Raw genomic sequence first — 18,873 nt, 5'->3', positions numbered from 1 at the left:
TCGTATTGGAACCAAATCCTAGCTTTCATTAAAGAGATTACAAACAAAGAGGTGGAAGTGGATCCCTGGGTAGTGTTATTCCATGGGACAAGAACTGGACTTAGACAATATAAGGAATCGGTGATTCCCCATCTGTTGAATGCAGGTAAAAAATTAATACCGAAAAAATGGCAAGAGAAGGAGGCCCCGTCAATGTGGGAATGGGTGGATTCGGTAGAAAAGACCTATAAGATGGAGTGTTTGAGAGGCAGCCTGGAAGAGCGGAGCAGTACACCAATTATAAAGAAATGGAAGTGTTGGGTAGATTTTAGGAAGAAATGGCTTATATCAAAGGGGTTGAAGAAGCCCTAAAATAGGTGCAGACAAGATACAACAAGGTACAAACTAGATAAAAATTAAAAGCCCCCACAGGAAAAATAGGATAAGGTGGTCCACAGATAGGAAGGAAGGGGGGGGGGGGGTTCGAGGCAAGAAGGGGGATAATATGGGAGTGTGATACCGAGAGGGATGATATGGTTATTACGTAGAGTTGTAGCCTGGTATGAATACTCTCAAAAAAAAAAAAAAAAAAAATTTTTTTCGCCACTATGATGTGACTGCATGGGAGGGTCGCTGAGCTGCAAGCTGAGGTGGTCCCATGGTTATTAAATTGATTTCACTGAGTGGAAAAAAATAAATAAAAAAAAATAATAATAATTAAATCAAAAATAAGGCTTTCTTCAGCACACAAATAAAATGTAAATTAAAGGCCGCTTATCTTCAGCACTAGAGATGGACAAACTTCAGACGGGACATTTCGCGAACCGCAAAGTTCGCGGCGGGCCCCATTGACTACAATGGCAGGCGAACTTTAAAAACCTACAGGTCATATCTCCAGCCACAAAATACTTACTAGCTGTGCACACATAGTCCCACCACATGGCCACTGACATAACACATGTATGAAGTGAAATTTTGACAATTCAGGACTCAGGAGCACATGAAGGCAATGGAGGAGAGGAAAGGTCAGGGTAAGCTATTAAGAGGGTGCAGGAGATGATCACCAGCACCGTGATATAGAGCACTGACACCAGCACCGTGATATAGAGCACTGACACCAGCACCGTGATAGAGTGCACTGACACCAGCACCGTGATATAGAGCACTTACACCAGCACCGTGATATAGAGCACTTACACCAGCACCGTGATATAGAGCACTTACACCAGCACCGTGATAGAGTGCACTGACACCAGCACCGTGATAGAGTGCACTGACACCAGCACCGTGATAGAGTGCACTGACACCAGCACCGTGATAGAGTGCACTGACACCAGCACCGTGATAGAGTGCACTGACACCAGTACCGTGATAGAGTGCACTGACACCAGTACCGTGATAGAGTGCACTGACACCAGTACCGTGATAGAGTGCACTGACACCAGCACCGTGATATAGAGCACTGACACCAGCGCCGTCATAGAGTGCACTGATACCAGCACCTTGATAGAGTGCACTGGCACCAGCACCTTGATAGAGTGCACTGGCACCAGCACCATGATAGAGTGCACTGACACCAGCACCGAGATAGAGAGCACTGACAGCAGCACTAATACCAGCAACTTGCTGCTGGGCCCCAAAAATATGACATCGCTCATCCTCTTCAAACAGGAGGGTACGGGCATATAGTACGGTGTGCTTTTTTTGTACAAGGAAGTGAGCCAAATGTAGAAAAAAGGTCTGTGTGCTCGATTAAATAAATTGTTTATAGAGATATACATGGTCTACTGGTCAGATGTGTTGAATTCCGCCGAGATCCATGCCTCATTCATTTTTAGAAATGTGAGGTAGTCAACACTGTCGTGAGCTAGGCGAGTGCGCTTATCGGTCACGATCCCCACTGCTGCGCTGAACGTCCTTTCGGACAGGACACTGGATGAGGGGCAAGCCAACAGTTCCTCTACAAATTGGGCAGGCTCTGGCCAGAGGTCATGCCTGCCCACCCAGTAGTCCAGGGGTTCATCACTCCTCAGAGCGTCCACATCGGCCGTTAACCCGATGTAGTCGGACACCTGTCGGTCTAGGCGTTCCCTGACGCTAGATCCGGATGAGACCTGTCAATGGATCGGCTGAAAGAATGACCTCATATCAGAAGTCACCAACACATCTTCAAACCGCCCTCTTCTTGCAGGCACTGCTGGATTGGTACCCGCAACTCTTTCTCTGGGAGTGGGAATTCCTCCTCTAACAGCGCAGGCAAAAGCAGAATGCAGCATTTCTGCACTAAGCAGATTGGCACCGTTGTCACACGCCACTTTACCAACTGTCAAATTGAGTGGTGTTAGCCACTGATCTGCCTGTGAACGCAAAGCTGAAAGGAGTGCAGGGCCAGTGTGGCTCTTGGCTTCCAGGCACAACAGACACAGCACAGCATGGCAACGTCCTCACCTGGCATGTCGAATAGGTTCTGGGGAGCTTGGGCGGTGCAGTAGAAGAGATGCTAACAGCGGAAAAGGAGGAGTTAGCCGAGGAGGAGACGGAGGAGGATGGAGTAGGAGGAGGAGAAGAAGAGCCAGGCCTGCATGCAATCCGTGGCGGTAAAACCAAATCTACACGGATGCCACGGGTTACATGCTTGACGGCCGTCAGAAGGTTCACCCGGTGGGCAGTAAAAGTGATATACCTTCCCTGCCCGTGTTTGCTAGACCACGTGTCTGTGGTCAGATGTATCTTGGCACCGACACTGTGTGCCAGAGATACATTCACTTGCCGCTGAACATGGCCATATAGCTCTGGGATGCCCTTCTGTGAGAAATACTTCCTTCCTGGGACCTTCTATTGTGGTGTTCCAATGGCCACAAATTTTCGAAAGGCCTCCGAATCCACCAGTTTATATGGCAGTAGTTAGCGGGCTATCAGTTCTGACAAGCCAGCCATCAAACGTTGGGCAAGAGGGTTATCCGGCATCATAATTTTTTTAAACTCGAACATTTGGCCTACGGAAGCCTGCCTTTTTGCAGAAAAATGTGAGCTTGGCGTGATGGAAGGTGGAGTGGAGGACAATTGTGAGGAGAGAGGAGAAGGAGAAGTAGAAGACGAGGCTGGACGGTGAGAGCCTGGAGTGTGGCTTTGTGTGTTCCATTGCTCCCACTGGGCTCGGTGATGGCTGCTCATGTGCCTTCTTAAGGCGGTCGTCCCTAGGTGAGTGTTGGGCTTACCGTGACTTATGAGTTGACTGCAAAGATTGCAGATGGAAACACTATTGTCAGCAGCGGACACGTTAAAAAAAGCCCGCACTGCGGAGCCATGTGCAGGCGTCCTGGGAGCGCTAGATGTGAACGTGCATGGTTGATGCCTCGCTCCTGATACATTAGCAGTCTGCTTTGTCCCTCCTGTGCAATCTAAGTTCTTCCTGCTTCTCCTCCCTATCTGCTGGTCCATATCTCCCTCTGAACTCCCCTCCTCTTCCTCTCTTGTGGGCACCCACATGACATCACTAGACACGTCATCATCGATGTCACCTTCCCCACTGCTATAATTAGAGATCTCGGAGTAGGCAGCAACAGCGGGGACCAACCTCCTCCTTGGGCTGATCTGGGTACTGTCGTCAGACTGCTGAGTGGCGGTTGTTGCCACCTCCTCTTCCTGAACCAATGCCAAGAGTGGCTGCGCATCGGAAATGTCTTGATATGGATCGGAAAATAATTCCTGTGGCTCAAGCGGAAGGTATATGGTGGTGGTGATGGTGGTAGTGTCTTTGGGGGTGCCCACAGCAGAGAGTGAAGAAGAGGGTGCAGATCGAGAGGATGAGGAGTGTGCAGAAGAGTAAGGCTGAGTGAGCCACTCAACCAAGTCTGGTGCGTCCTTTGACGTAATCACACGCACATTCTGCAATTTGCCACTTTGGCTCAAGCCTGTTTCTCCTGCCCTACCCCTACCACCCCTGTGGAAGGGCCTGCCTCTTCCTCTGCCTGTCATTTTTTAAATGACCCTGTGACAAAAGTCTCTGGAGAAGTGCAGTATGTATGTGGAAGAAGGTATATAACACCCCGCTTCAATCTGTCATTTTTGTGGGCCACTGGTCTATCACACCAGTTATAATACTTTTTTTTTTATTGCTTTTGTCACTCTTTGTAGTATCGCTGCAGAACCGCTCAGCAGCCACAATGCTGCACAGTGGAAACGCACTATACTATGCTGTCTATATGTGCAAGTATTTTATATGTGTATTACACACCTATGTACTGCACACCAAATAGTACACCTATACCAGTCCTAAAAAGGACCTTTGTGGACCTAGTAGCTATTGATTTGCACACTGTCCCTCAGTCCCTACACTGATAAAAGACTGATAAAAGTCCCAAAAATCAGATATACCAGATGACCCCTGGTGTTTAATGCTTACTTTTTGCCTACTAAATGTGAGTGCAAAATTTTATGTTTTTTACACTGAAAATAAAACCTTTTAAAAAATCTGCACCCAGAGGTGCCCCTTTCTCTCCTTTTTCTCCTTTATCTACAGCAATCCAGGAGCTCAAGTTTCAGCTCTTTTAAGGTGGCAGCCCTGCATGCGGATCCATCCCCCCCTCCCCATCCCTTTTCCCCTCCCCCTCTCCATGAACTAAAGAACATTTATTCCCTCCTTTTTTTTGGTCTGGACAAAGTAGTGCATTCCCTGCACTCACCATATGTAACCTTATAGACTCCTTTTTTTCAAGTGGGAACCTAATATCTTTGATTTGCGCCAAATACTTGTCTTATACTAGTCCTTACAAGGACCTTTGTGGACCTAGTAGCTAGTGATTTGCAGACTGTCCCTCAGTCCCTACACTGATAAAAGACTGCTGCAGAATAGGGCAGCAGTCAGCAGCAGTGCACCACAACCCAATATATTGTACACCTATACCAGTCCTTACAAGGACCTTGTGGACCTAGTAGCTAGGGATTTGCAGACTGTCCCTCAGTCCCTACACTGATAAAAGACAGCTGCAGAATTGGGCAACAGTCAAGTATAATATTCTTTCTATATTTGGAAGAAAGTATATTATACGTGTACAACCCTATATACTGTACACCTATACCAGTCCTTAAAAGGACCTTTGTGGACCGAATAGTAATAGCTAGTGATTAAACTGACTGTCCCTGCTCCACACAGCGTCCTGTCCCTACACTGACAAAAGACAGCTGCAGAATCAGCAGTGCACTCAGCAATCACTAGCACAGCAGTGCACTGAACCCTATATACTGTACTACACCTATACCAGTCCTTAAAAGGACTTTTGTGGACCTAATAGCTAGCGATTTGTGTCACTACAGTCTCTCCCTGCTCCACACAGCGTCCTGACCCTAAACTGACATAAGACAGAATGTAAAATGGCCGCCAGATCAGGTCTGTTTATAAGGTAGGAGGAATGTCCAATTGTCCATGTGCTGAAATGTTTCAATTGGCTGTCCTGTACCCCATGATGGATGTGTCATCATGGGTCAAAGTTCTTTCACACTGTAAACACATATGTCCACCGGGCGAACAGCGGGAATAGTCCGCCGATCGGGCAAATCGCGAACATGCCAAATTCGGCGTGAACCGACCGCCGGGCGAACAGTTTGGCCATCCCTATTCAGCACATAGACATAAGAAAAGAAAGCACCTACAGTTCTGTAGTCGGGTCTTCACCCCAAAGTTTTCACAGTCCTTACAGAGATCTTTTTCAGCCTCCAAAACAGCAAAACAGCAAGATAGCAAGACAGCTCCTCAGCCAGGTGTTAATCTCCTACTCCTCCTTACCACCACCTCTCTACTACTTCCTGTCTTATGAGCTGTCTTCTTGGAGGCCTTTAACCCCCTGTGTGCTGAATCCCTGTGGTCAGGGAGGGAGGCTCTTTCCCACCCAAATTTCACTTCAGAGCCCCCCAAATTCCGGGTCCCAACTATCTCTCTTAATATAGAGAGGACCGCGAGTCAGTTCTCTCCTAAAGACTATCCCCGAAATTTCTCACCCATTTTTGGGTGACCCCCTGAAGCCTACCGGGATTCCCCCTTAAAGGGACCACAACCCGAATATAGGTGCTACATAGCACCCGTCCCGGACCCAACCTTGGTGTCCTGTACAAAATATATATATATATATATATATATATATATATATATATTGTGAGGGGTTAGCTCGGCAGCGGGTGTGTGTGACCCCCTGGATGGGTTCACAACACAAAATCAGGCACAGCAGACAGCGTTGTAGGTGCAAAAAAACAAAAGATGCGGTTTATTTATGCTACATGCAGTGATACATATAACAGCCAAACAAAAATAAAACATGAAAATAAATCCTGGTCAGCTTGACCTCTAACTACACACTTAGATTCCCTGTCTAACAACTGAGAGCAGCCTTGTGCTGCCCCAGTCCCTGTCCCTGTTGTAGAGGTTTGCCACACAGACGTTAACTCACCGCACAGAACAGATATCACACTCCCCAGTCTATACAACACAAAAACTGGTTCCAGGATGGAGCCTCTCCCTAAGCATGCTGGGGTTTTTTGTAGAGGTCTTAATGAGCCCACTTACTTCAACTGGGCTCATTAACTCTTTCCCTCTAATTGTAAAGGTCTGCATAAAGCCTGAATCTAGGGCACACATATTTCCCATCCTGGATACAACCAGGTGACTTTACCTGCTTGCTGCCACAATATATATATATATATATATATATATATAATAGTGTGTGTGTGTGTGTGTGTGTGTGTGTGTGTATATGTATGTATATATATATATATATATATATGCTTTGAAGTTAAAACATTAACCACTTCAGCCCCGGACCAATTTTCAGCCTAAGGACCAGAGGTCTTTTTACAATTTCGCACTGCACTGATTTAACTGGTAATTGCGCGGTCATACAATGTTGTACCCAAAAGAAATTTGCCTCCTTTTCTTCCCACAAATAGAGCTTTCTTTTGATGGTATTTGATTGCCTCTGCGATTTTTATTTTTTGCAATATAAATGGAAAAAGACCGAAAATTTTGAAAAAAAAAGACATTTTCTTCTTTTTGTTATAAGAAAAATCGAATAAACGAAATTTTAGTCATACATTTAGGGCAAAATGTATTCAGCCACATGTCTTTAGTAAAAAAAATGTCAATAAGCTTATATTTATTGGTTTGCGCAAAAGTTATAGCATCTACAAACTAGAGTACATTTTCTGGAATTTACACAGCTTTTAATTTATGACTGCCTATCTCATTTCTTGAGGTGCTAAAATGGCAGGGCAGTACAACCCCCCCCCCCCCAAATGACCCCATTTTGGAAAGTAGACACCCCAAGGAAATTGCTGAGGGGTATGTTGAGCCCATTGAATATTTTTTTTTTTTGTCCTAAGGGATTGAATAATGAGAAAATTTTTTTTTTTTTACAAAAAGTTGTCACTTTTGCCATGGTTATATGTGGAATTGCACCCCAAAATATATTCTGCTACTTCTCGCGAGTATGGGGATACCACATGTGTGGGACTTTTTGGTAGCCTAGTCGCGCACGGCACCCCGAAAACCAATCACCACCTTCAGGATTTCTAAGGGTGAAAATTTTTGATTTCACTCCTCGCTACCTGTCACAGTTTCGAAGGCCATAAAATGCCAAAATGGGTCCTCGGGGTTGATGTCGTATTCCGCGATGAGTGTCGCGCACTCCGGCATGGGGAGCGGAGAGGCGGGCGGGCCGTAGAGGAGAAGGTCGTCATGTCGGCTCTGGCCGCCCTCCTCCTGGGTCGCTCCCCGGTCTGCGCCCGTACGATCCTCCGGGGGGTCCGAGCCACACACGTCCTCCTCCGCCCCGGGAATGTCCACCGACCGAGCCCGGCCTCTACACCCATCACTGCCCGGATATCATACCGGAGACACCGATCCGACACTCCCCCGGGGGAGAGACCACCGGAGACACGGGGAGACCCCCTCCTTCACCGTAACCTGTATGAGAACCCGTGGACCATCCCCAATCTGCTGTCTATGACCCGGATTGGTCTGTCCCCCGTCTTGGGCTATCTGATCGTCGCACAGGATTTTAACACTGCGCTCAGAGTATTCGGTCTCGCAGGACTGACTGATCTGCTGGATGGATACATTGCGCGGAATTGGGCCAATCAGAAGTCTGCGCTGGGGAGCGCTCTCGATCCACTTGCTGACAAAATCCTCATCAGTGTCCTCTATGTATGTTTAACATATGCAAATCTGATTCCAGTTCCCCTAACGGTAATGATCATTTTAAGAGACATTGCCTTGATTGCCTCTGTGTTTTATGTTAGATATAAGACACTGCCAGAACCTAGAACAGTTGGAAAATATTTTAACCCTTGCTATGCAACTGCTCAGTTAGAGCCAACGTTTATCAGTAAAATGAACACTGCAGTTCAGTTAATACTGGTAGCAGCTTCATTAGCGGCTCCCGTGTTTAATTATGTGGATAGTGTCTATCTTCAGGTACTATGGTGTATCACTGCTTTCACAACGGCTGCCTCAGGATACAGCTATTATCATTATGGACAGAAAACGGTGAAGGTTTTGAACAACGATAAAATGAAACAGTCATGAAGAACCCTCAGTACCATCACTTGAAGGACATCATTTTTTGTTGGTGCTCTTTACCAGATAACTGATGAACTCCAATCGTAAGCCCAATGAACTGGATGAAACCGAATCAGTCTGATTATATTATTTATACACAAATATTCAATATTTCAATTTTGATATAATAAAACATTGGTGGATTTAAAAAAAAAAAAAAATGGCACAAAACCTCCCAAAATGACCCCATTTTGGAAAGTAGACACCCCAAGCTATTTGCTGAGAGGCATGTTGAGTCCATGGAATATTTTATAGTTTGCCACAAGTTGTGGGAATATTACAAACTTTTTTTTTTTTGCACAAAGTTGTCACTGAATGATATATTGCTCACACATGCTATAGGCATATGTGAAATTACACCCCAAAATACATTCTGCTGCTTCTCCTGAGTACAGGGATACCACATGAGTGGGACTTTTTGAGAGCCTAGCCGCATACGGGACCCCGAAATGCAAGCACCGCCTTCAGGATTTCTAAGGGCATTAATTTTTTATTTTACTCCTCACTACCTATCACAGTTTTGAAGGCCATAAAATGCCAAGATGGCAAAAACCCCTCCAAATGACCCCATTTTGGAAAGTAGATACCCCAAGCTATTTACTGAGGGGCATGTTGAGACCATGGAATATTTTATATTTTGCCACAAGTTGCGGGAATAGTACAAACTTTTTTTTTTTTTTGCTCAAAGTTGTTACTAAATGATGTATTGCTCACCTGAAGCTTTGTATAGCACAAAAGCATTCAGCATAGCCAATTGAAATAAGTAAACAGACACTTTTTTGTACCAGCGTCTGGCCTTACGGGAAACTAGATACGGCGCCAACAACTGGTCATTGAGGTCCACCCCTCCCATATTTTTGTTATATTCGTGGACACAGAGGGGTTTCTCCACAATACCAGTCACCGTAGGAATTTGGACCGTCGTGTCTGCATGAAGGGAGGTAAGAACGAAAACATTCTTATTATCCCTCCACTTCATAGCGAGCAAATTATTACACCGATAGCAGGCTCTCTCCCCCAGCCTAAGACAGGAATCTACAAGCCGCTGGGGAAAGCCCCGGCGATTAGGTCGCACGGTGCCACATGCTCCAATCTGATGATCAAACAAGTGACTAAACAGTGGCACGCTCGTGTAATAATTGTCCACGTACAAGTGGTACCCCTTTCTGAATAAGGGTGACACCAAGTTCCACACTATTTTGCCAGCGCTTCCTATGTAGTCAGGGCAGTTCTCCGGCTCTACGTAACTATCTTTACCCTCATAAACCATAAAGCTCCATGTATAGCCTGTGGCCCTGTCACAGCACTTATAGAGCTTGACCCCGTATCTGGTACGCTTGTTGGGAATGTATTGTTTGAATGACAAGCGACCGGTAAACTTAATCAGGGACTCATCAACGCAGACAACTTTATGGGGAGTAAACAAGTCTGCAAAACGTTGGTTGAAGTGGTTTATGAGGGACCGAATTTTGTAGAGCCGATCGTATTCAAGGTCTCCACGATGACGACAAAGTTCATTGTCATTGAAGTGCATGAACCGCAAGATCTGCTTGTATCGTTTCCTGGACATGGAGTTAGAGAACACGGGCATGTGGTCAGTCGGATGCGTGGACCAATAAGCCCGCAACCTCATGAATTTATGTGTGCCCATGTTGAGGGAAAGGCCCAGAAAGGTCTTAAATTCGGAAACCGTAACTGGTTTCCAATCTCTGGCAAGGGAAGGCAACTGGGGATTAGCAGCGATGTGTTGACCAGCATATAAATTAGTTTGGTCCACAATAGATCTATAGAGATCTTCCGTGAAATACAGAGAATAAAAATCAAGTGGCGTAAAATCATCTGTATCCACCTGAATACCGGGTTGGGCAGTGAATGGGGGAAGTACTGGTGCTACAGAAGTGGTGGGCACCCAATCAGGATTGGCGAATTCTGCAGGAAGGGCACTATGGGAACGACGGGCCTGCCTTTGTCTTCTTCTTGGTGGCAGCGGGAAACTACTTGTGCTTGCCACCTCGCCAGCTTGAACTGCACTTATGGGACTCGCCACATCACCACGTGATACTGCAGTGCTGGATGTATGTCCAGGGTGTACTAGGCCGCTGGTGCTTGCCAGTACACCAGAAGGATGAGCTGGCTCTCTGCTCCATACAAGGGACCTGCGGTTCCTGCACCTCAACAACATCAGAAGATCGGGGTCGGGTACGCCTGACGTTAGCAGGGACCTCATCTTCGTCGTCAGAGCTATCTGTCATGGAGCCGCTGTCCTCTACAGGTTGGTATTCTGAGCCTGAATCTGACAGATCAGTGTCTTCCTCTTCACTAACTGTCATGCTCAGAAACGTGTAGGCCTCTTCACTAGTGTACCTTCGCTTTGCCATTTTAGGCTCTAAATTTAGGAGTACACTAGTGAGACTCACAGGTAAAAAAGCACCTAGGCTGTCAGCGACTGTATCAAAACGCTACAAAAAAAACTGTTAGCGATCGCAGGGATCAAGCCTGACTCTGCTAACGCTGCATTTATGTGTGTTGTGTTTTGTAAGTGACAGTGATTGATCGATACTGCACTTGGGTGGGCTGGGTTGGGCGGAGGGGCAAAACGCAGGTGCTAGCAGATATCTGGATTGATCCCGCTAACAATGCGTTTTTTTAGAACCCTAAACTGCTGGGCACGCTAGTATAGATCTGATCAGATATTGATCTGTTCATATTCTATACCACTAAGGGAGGTGTATGCTTTGCGCGTGGGTGTTAGTGGTACTGGCACTAACCTAGCACTGCCTGGGGCGACGCAGACCCTATCTGACCCTAAAACCGAATTGATATCACCCGCCGGGTGATCAGGGGGTTAAACCTTTATCGGGTAATAAATGGCGGGTGCCCTGATGCTATAAAAAGCGAACTACCTAACCAGCGTCACCCGTAACACTTATACGGTGATCACTGGTGAAAGGGTTAACTAAGGGCAATCAGGGGGTTAAAACCTTTTTTGGGTATTTATATGGGGGTACCTGACGCTATATAAAAACCTGACGGGGAACCTAAATAACTAACTGGCTAACCAGCGTCACCAGTGACACTTATACAGTGATCGCTGGTGAAAGGGTTAACTCTAGGGGCAATCAAGGGGTTAAAACCTTTATTAGGTTATATATCAGGTTATCTAACGCTATAAAAACCTGGCGGTGAACCTAAAAAAAAACTAGCTTCCTAGCGGGACCAGTGACACTAATGCAGCGATCAGAAAAACGATCGCTTAGTGACACTGGTAAAAGGGGGTGAAAGGGTTAACTGGGGGGGCAATCAAGGGGTTAAACCTTTATTAGGGGGAGTAGGGGGCTACCCTGACACTTTTTACAGTCACAACACTAAATGCAGTGATCAGTAAATAAATGATCACTGCAATCAGTGACACTGTGACTGGGGGGGCGGGGGCCGATCGAGGGGGGGGGGTGATCGGGGGGTGACTGGGGTGAAAAGTGTGCCTATGTGTGCCAACGTGTCAGTGTAGTGTTGATGCACTTACTTGGATGTCTTCTCTCCTCGCCGTCCGGTCAAAAAGACCGCCACGAGGGGAGTGACATCACTTCCTCCTTCCTGTGTTTACAATACACAGGGGAGGAAGCTTCTCATTCGCCAGGAGTGATCGAGAGGGGATGGCCAGAAACCAACGACCATCCCCTCATCCCGGATAGCTCCTGAAGCAAACTGGACCGCCGCATCCAGCGGGGGGGGGGTCCGATCGGACCCCCAACCCGCTGGAAGGCAATCACGTACATGTACGTGCTTGTGCCTGTACATGCCATTAGTGATGGCCGAACGGTTCGCCCGGCGGTCGTTTCGCGGCGAATTTCCGACTTTCGCCGTCCGCGGGTTCGAACGCCTTTTTCCGTCGTTCGCCCCGGCGGACTTACGTGTTTAATGTATACAAGAACTTTAACCTTTCGTGACACGTTTATCATGTGTTACAGGACAACCAATTGAGACATGACAGCTCATGGACACTTGGACATTCCCCCTAACCTATAAATACACCCGATCCGGTGGCCATTTTACATTCTTTCTTCTGTCACTGTAGGGAAAGGATCCTGTGTGGAGTAGGGACAGAGAAAACGCTAGCTATTTGGTACACAAAAGTTCTTTTCAGGACTGGTATAGGTGTTAGGTCAGCAGCCTGAGTTTCTTTTGTCAGTTTAGATAAAGGGACAGAGCGCTGTATGCTGCTATTTTAGGGACAGCTCAGCCAGATTAGTCTTTCTTCATCATCATCATCATCATCATCATTAGCTGTTACTATCAGGTCCACAAAAGAGCTGTTCCAGCTAATCGTTCCAGCCTACTCTTTTTTGCCAATTTGTATAGGGACAGGCAGGAAGCAGTGTGTCAGGCAGTGAGGATAATTTTAAAGACTTGCTGTTACTATTAGTTCCACAAAGGTTCTTTTCAGGACTGGTATCAGTGGTACGGTAATAGGCTTGTACACGTATAATATTCTTTCTTCCAAATATAGAAAGAATATTATACTTGACTGCTGCCCTTCTGCTGCAGTCTGCTAATCATTCACAACTCACTTGTTCCACAAAGCTCTTTATCAGGACTGGTAACTTGGTCTGTCTAGGGTGCTACGGTACATAGGCTTGGGTGCGGTACAGTCTGCTGTTCTGTAAGGACCGCTATCGGTCCACAATACATAGGGTTGCCGTGCACTACTGCTGACCGCTGCCCTATACTGCAGCAGTCCTTCAGCGGTATAGGGACTGACGCACAGTCTGCTAAACACTAATACACAACCTGCTTGGTCCACAAAAGTTCTTATAAGGACTGGTAACTTGGTATAGGGTGCTACGGTACATAGGCCTGAGTGCAGTACAGTCTGCTGTTCTGTAAGGACCGCTATCGGTCCACAATACATAGGGTTGCCGTGCACTACTGCTGACCGCTGCCCTATACTGCAGCAGTCCTTCATTGGTATAGGGACTGACGTACAGTCTGCTAATCACTAACACACAACCTGCTTGGTCCACAAAAGTTCTTATAAGGACTGGTAACTTGGTATAGGGTGCTACGGTACATAGGCCTGAGTGCAGTACAGTCTGCTGTTCTGTAAGGACCGCTATCGGTCCACAATACATAGGGTTGCCGTGCACTACTGCTGACCGCTGCCCTATACTGCAGCAGTCCTTCATTGGTATAGGGACTGACGTACAGTCTGCTAATCACTAACACACAACCTGCTTGGTCCACAAAAGTTCTTATAAGGACTGGTAACTTGGTATAGGGTGCTACGGTACATAGGCCTGAGTGCGTTACAGTCTGCTGTTCTGTAAGGACCGCTATCGGTCCACAATACATAGGGTTGCCGTGCACTACTGCTGACCGCTGCCCTATACTGCAGCAGTCCTTCAGCGGTATAGGGACTGACGCACAGTCTGCTAAACACTAACACACAACCTGCTTGGTCCACAAAAGTTTTTATAAGGACTGGTAACTTGGTATAGGGTGCTACGGTACATAGGCCTGAGTGCAGTACAGTCTGCTGTTCTGTAAGGACCGCTATCGGTCCACAATACATAGGGTTGCCGTGCACTACTGCTGACCGCTGCCCTATACTGCAGCAGTCCTTCATTGGTATAGGGACTGACGTACAGTCTGCTAATCACTAACACACAACCTGCTTGGTCCACAAAAGTTCTTATAAGGACTGGTAACTTGGTATAGGGTGCTACGGTACATAGGCCTGAGTGCGTTACAGTCTGCTGTTCTGTAAGGACCGCTATCGGTCCACAATACATAGGGTTGCCGTGCACTACTGCTGACCGCTGCCCTATACTGCAGCAGTCCTTCATTGGTATAGGGACTGACGTACAGTCTGCTAATCACTAACACACAACCTGCTTGTTCCACAAAAGTTCTTATAAGGACTGGTAACTTGGTATAGGGTGCTACGGTACATAGGCTTGAGTGCGGTACAGTCTGCTGTTCTGTAAGGACCGCTATCGGTCCACAATAGATAGGGTTGACGTGCACCACTGCTGACCGCTGCCCTATACTGCAGCAGTCCTTCAGCGGTATAGGGACTGACGTACAGTCTGCTAAACACTAATACACAACCTGCTTGGTCCACAAAAGTTCTTATAAGGACTGGTAACTTGGTATAGGGTGCTACGGTACATAGGCTTGAGTGCGGTACAGTCTGCTGTTCTGTAAGGACCGCTATCGGTCCACAATAGATAGGGTTGACGTGCACCACTGCTGACCGCTGCCCTATACTGCAGCAGTCCTTCAGCGGTATAGGGACTGACGTACAGTCTGCTAAACACTAATACACAACCTGCTTGGTCCACAAAAGTTCTTATAAGGACTGGTAACTTGGTATAGGGTGCTACGGTACATAGGCTTGAGTGCGGTACAGTCTGCTGTTCTGTAAGGACCGCTATCGGTCCACAATAGATAGGGTTGACGTGCACCACTGCTGACCGCTGCCCTATACTGCAGCAGTCCTTCAGCGGTATAGGGACTGACGTACAGTCTGCTAAACACTAATACACAACCTGCTTGGTCCACAAAAGTTCTTATAAGGACTGGTAACTTGGTATAGGGTGCTACGGTACATAGGCTTGAGTGCGGTACAGTCTGCTGTTCTGTAAGGACCGCTATCGGTCCACAATAGATAGGGTTGACGTGCACCACTGCTGACCGCTCACCTATACTGCAGCAGTCCTTCAGCGGTATAGGGACTGACGTACAGTCTGCTAATCACTAACACACAACCTGCTTGTTCCACAAAAGTTCTTATAAGGACTGGTAACTTGGTATAGGGTGCTACGGTACATAGGCTTGAGTGCGGTACAGTCTGCTGTTCTGTAAGGACCGCTATCGGTCCACAATAGATAGGGTTGACGTGCACCACTGCTGACCGCTGCCCTATACTGCAGCAGTCCTTCAGCGGTATAGGGACTGACGTACAGTCTGCTAAACACTAATACACAACCTGCTTGGTCCACAAAAGTTCTTATAAGGACTGGTAACTTGGTATAGGGTGCTACGGTACATAGGCTTGAGTGCGGTACAGTCTGCTGTTCTGTAAGGACCGCTATCGGTCCACAATAGATAGGGTTGACGTGCACCACTGCTGACCGCTGCCCTATACTGCAGCAGTCCTTCAGCGGTATAGGGACTGACGTACAGTCTGCTAAACACTAATACACAACCTGCTTGGTCCACAAAAGTTCTTATAAGGACTGGTAACTTGGTATAGGGTGCTACGGTACATAGGCTTGAGTGCGGTACAGTCTGCTGTTCTGTAAGGACCGCTATCGGTCCACAATAGATAGGGTTGACGTGCACCACTGCTGACCGCTCACCTATACTGCAGCAGTCCTTCAGCGGTATAGGGACTAAGAGTTTTGTCACAGGGTCATTTAAAAAATGACATGCAGAGGAAGAGGCAGGCCCTTCCGCAGGGGTGGTAGGGGTAGGGCAGGAGCAACAGGCTTGAGCCAAAGTGGGAAGTTGCAGAAGGTGCGTTCAATTACTTTAAAGGATGCACCAGACTTGGTTGAGTGGCTCGCTCAGCCTTACTCTTCTGCACCCTCCTCATCCTCTCGATCTGCACCCTCTTCTTCACTCTCTGCTATGTGCACCCCCAAAGACACTACCACCAACAACACGACCACCACCACCACCACCACATACCTTCCGCTTGAGTCACTGGAATTATTTTCCGATCCATATCAAGAGGACATTTCTGATGCGCAGCCACTCTTGGTATTGGATCAGGAAGAGGAGGTAGCAACAAGCGCTACTCAGCAGTCTGACGCCAGTACCCAGATCAGCCCAAGGAGGAGGTTGGTCCCCGGTGTTGCTGCCTACTCTACTTATAGCGGTGGGGAAGGTGACGTTGATGATGACGTGTCTAGTGATGTCACGTGGGTGCCCACAAGAGAGGAAGAGGAGGGGAGTTCAGAGGGAGATATGGACCAGCAGATAGGGAGGAGAAGCAGCAATGACTTACATTGCACAGCAGGGACAAAGCAGACTGCAAATGTATCAGGAGCGAGTCATCGACCATGTACGGTCACATCTGGCGCTCCCAGGACACCGGCACATGGCTCCGCAGTGTGGGCTTTTTTTAACGTGTCCGCTGCTGACAATAGCGTTGCCATCTGCAATCTTTGCAGTCAACGCGTTAGTCGCGGTAAGCCCAATACTCACCTAGGGACGACCGCCTTAAGAAGGCACATGAGCAGCCATCACCGAGCCCAGTGGGAGCAACGGAACACACAAAGCCACACTGCAGGCTCTCACCGTCCAGCCTCGTCTTCTACTTCTCCTTCTCCTCTCTCCTCACAATTGTCCTCCACTCCACCTTCCATCACGCCAAGCTCACATTTTTCTGCAAAAAGGCAGGCTTCCGTGGGCCTAATGTTTGAGCGTAAAAAAATGATGACGCCGGATAACCCTCTTGCCCAACGGTTGGCGGCTGGCTTGTCAGAACTCATAGCCCGCCAACTACTGCCATATAAACTGGTGGACTCGGAGGCCTTTCGCAAATTTGTGGCCATTGGAACACCACAATGGAAGGTCCCAGGAAGGAAGTATTTCTCAGAGAAGGGCATCCCAGAGCTATATGGCCATGTTCAGCGGCAAGTGAATGTATCTCTGGCACACAGTGTCGGTGCCAAGATACATCTGACCACAGACACGTGGTCTAGCAAACACGGGCAGGGAAGGTATATCAGTTTTACTGCCCACTGGGTGAACCTTCTGACGGCCGTCAAGCATGTAACCCGTGGCACCCGTGTAGATTTGGTTTTACCGCCACGGATTGCATGCAGGCCTGACTCTTCTTCTCCTCCTCCTACTCCATCCTCCTCCCTCTCCTCCTCAGCTGCCTCCTCCTTTTCCGCTGCTAGCGTCTCTTCCACTGCACCGCCCAAGCTCCCCAGAACCTATTCCACATGCCAGGTGAGACGTTGCCATGCCGTGCTGCGTCTGTTGTGCCTGGAAGCAAAGAGCCACACTGGCCCGGCACTCCTTTCAGCTTTGCGTTCACAGGCAGATGAGTGGCTAACACCGCTCAATTTGACAGTTGGTAAAGTGGTGTGTGACAACGGTGCCAATCTGCTTAGCGCATTGAAACAGGGCAAAATCACGCACGTGCCGTGCATGGCACACGTCTTAAACTTGGTCGTGCAGCGATTCCTTGTCAAATACCCTGGGGTCCAGGACATCTTGCGGCAGGCAAGGAAAATCTCGGCCCATTTCAGAAGATCTTACACGGCCATGGCTCGCCTTGCTGACATTCAGCGGCGACACCATCTGCCGGTCAGACGTCTTATTTGCGATTGCCCGACGCGATGGAACTCAACCTTCTATATGCTTGATAGGCTGCTCCAGCAGAAACGTGCAGTTAACGTCTACCTGTATGAACTCTGCGAAAGAAACGGTTCTGGGGAGCTGGGTTTTTTTTCACCGCGCCAGTGGCTGCTCATGCGCGACACATGCAGACTTCTGCGGCCATTTGAGGAGATCACCAAACTGGTCAGTCGCAGCCATGGCGCCATCAGTGACATGGTACCTTATGCCTTCTTTCTGGAGCGTGCATTGCGTCGTGTCATTGATCAGGCTGTGGAGGAGCAGGAGCGGGAAGATGAGGAAGTCGCAATGCTGGATGAATTCCCAGGGGGGGCTACTCTATCTGAGACAAGTCAACAACAGGAGTCTGATGAGGAGTCAGAGGAGGATGGTGCCGGGGCGGATGAGCAGGAGCAAGAAGAGCATGCTTTAAACCTTTCTGGGATCCCTGTTGTGCGAGGATGGGGAGAGGAGAATGAAGAGGACGACATTATCCTGGATGATGAGCAGGAGCCAGGCCACCACACCGCTTCCACTTTAGTGCAAATGGGGGCCTTCATGCTCCAGTGTTTTAATAGGGACCCCCGTATAAAAAGCATGAGGGTCAAGGACCAGTACTGGGTGGCAACGTACTTAGACCCCCGGTACAAACACAAAATGGCGGAAATGTTACCGCCGTCGCAGAGGGCTGTCAGAATGCAGCACTTCCAGGCCTTGCTTCGAGAAATGCTGCATTCTGCTTTTGCGTGCGCTGGCAGAGGAGCAATTCCCACTCCCAGAGAAGGATTTGCGGGTACCAATCCAACAGCGCCTGCAAGAAGAGGCCGGTTTGAAGATGTGTTGGTGACTTCGGATATGAGGTCATTCTTTCAGCCGACCCATCGACAGGTGTCATCCGGATCCAGCATCAGGGAACGCCTAGACCGTCAGGT

The 18,873-nt window shown here is 48.0% G+C and overlaps 1 pseudogene; it reads left to right on the top strand.

Moving 5' to 3' along the window:
• Nucleotides 1-7,690: 7,690 nt before the first annotated feature.
• Nucleotides 7,691-8,742, top strand: LOC143987538 (cardiolipin synthase (CMP-forming) pseudogene; annotated as a pseudogene).
• Nucleotides 8,743-18,873: the final 10,131 nt, after the last annotated feature.

The sequence above is a fragment of the Lithobates pipiens genome, unplaced genomic scaffold, assembly GCF_037356315.1.
Source record: "Lithobates pipiens isolate NorthernLeopardFrog02 unplaced genomic scaffold, aLitPip1_a1.2 Scaffold_18, whole genome shotgun sequence".
Classification (NCBI taxonomy): Eukaryota; Metazoa; Chordata; class Amphibia; order Anura; family Ranidae; genus Lithobates; species Lithobates pipiens.
Note: the sequence above shows the minus strand (reverse complement) of the source record. Positions and strands in the feature narration are given on the sequence as shown.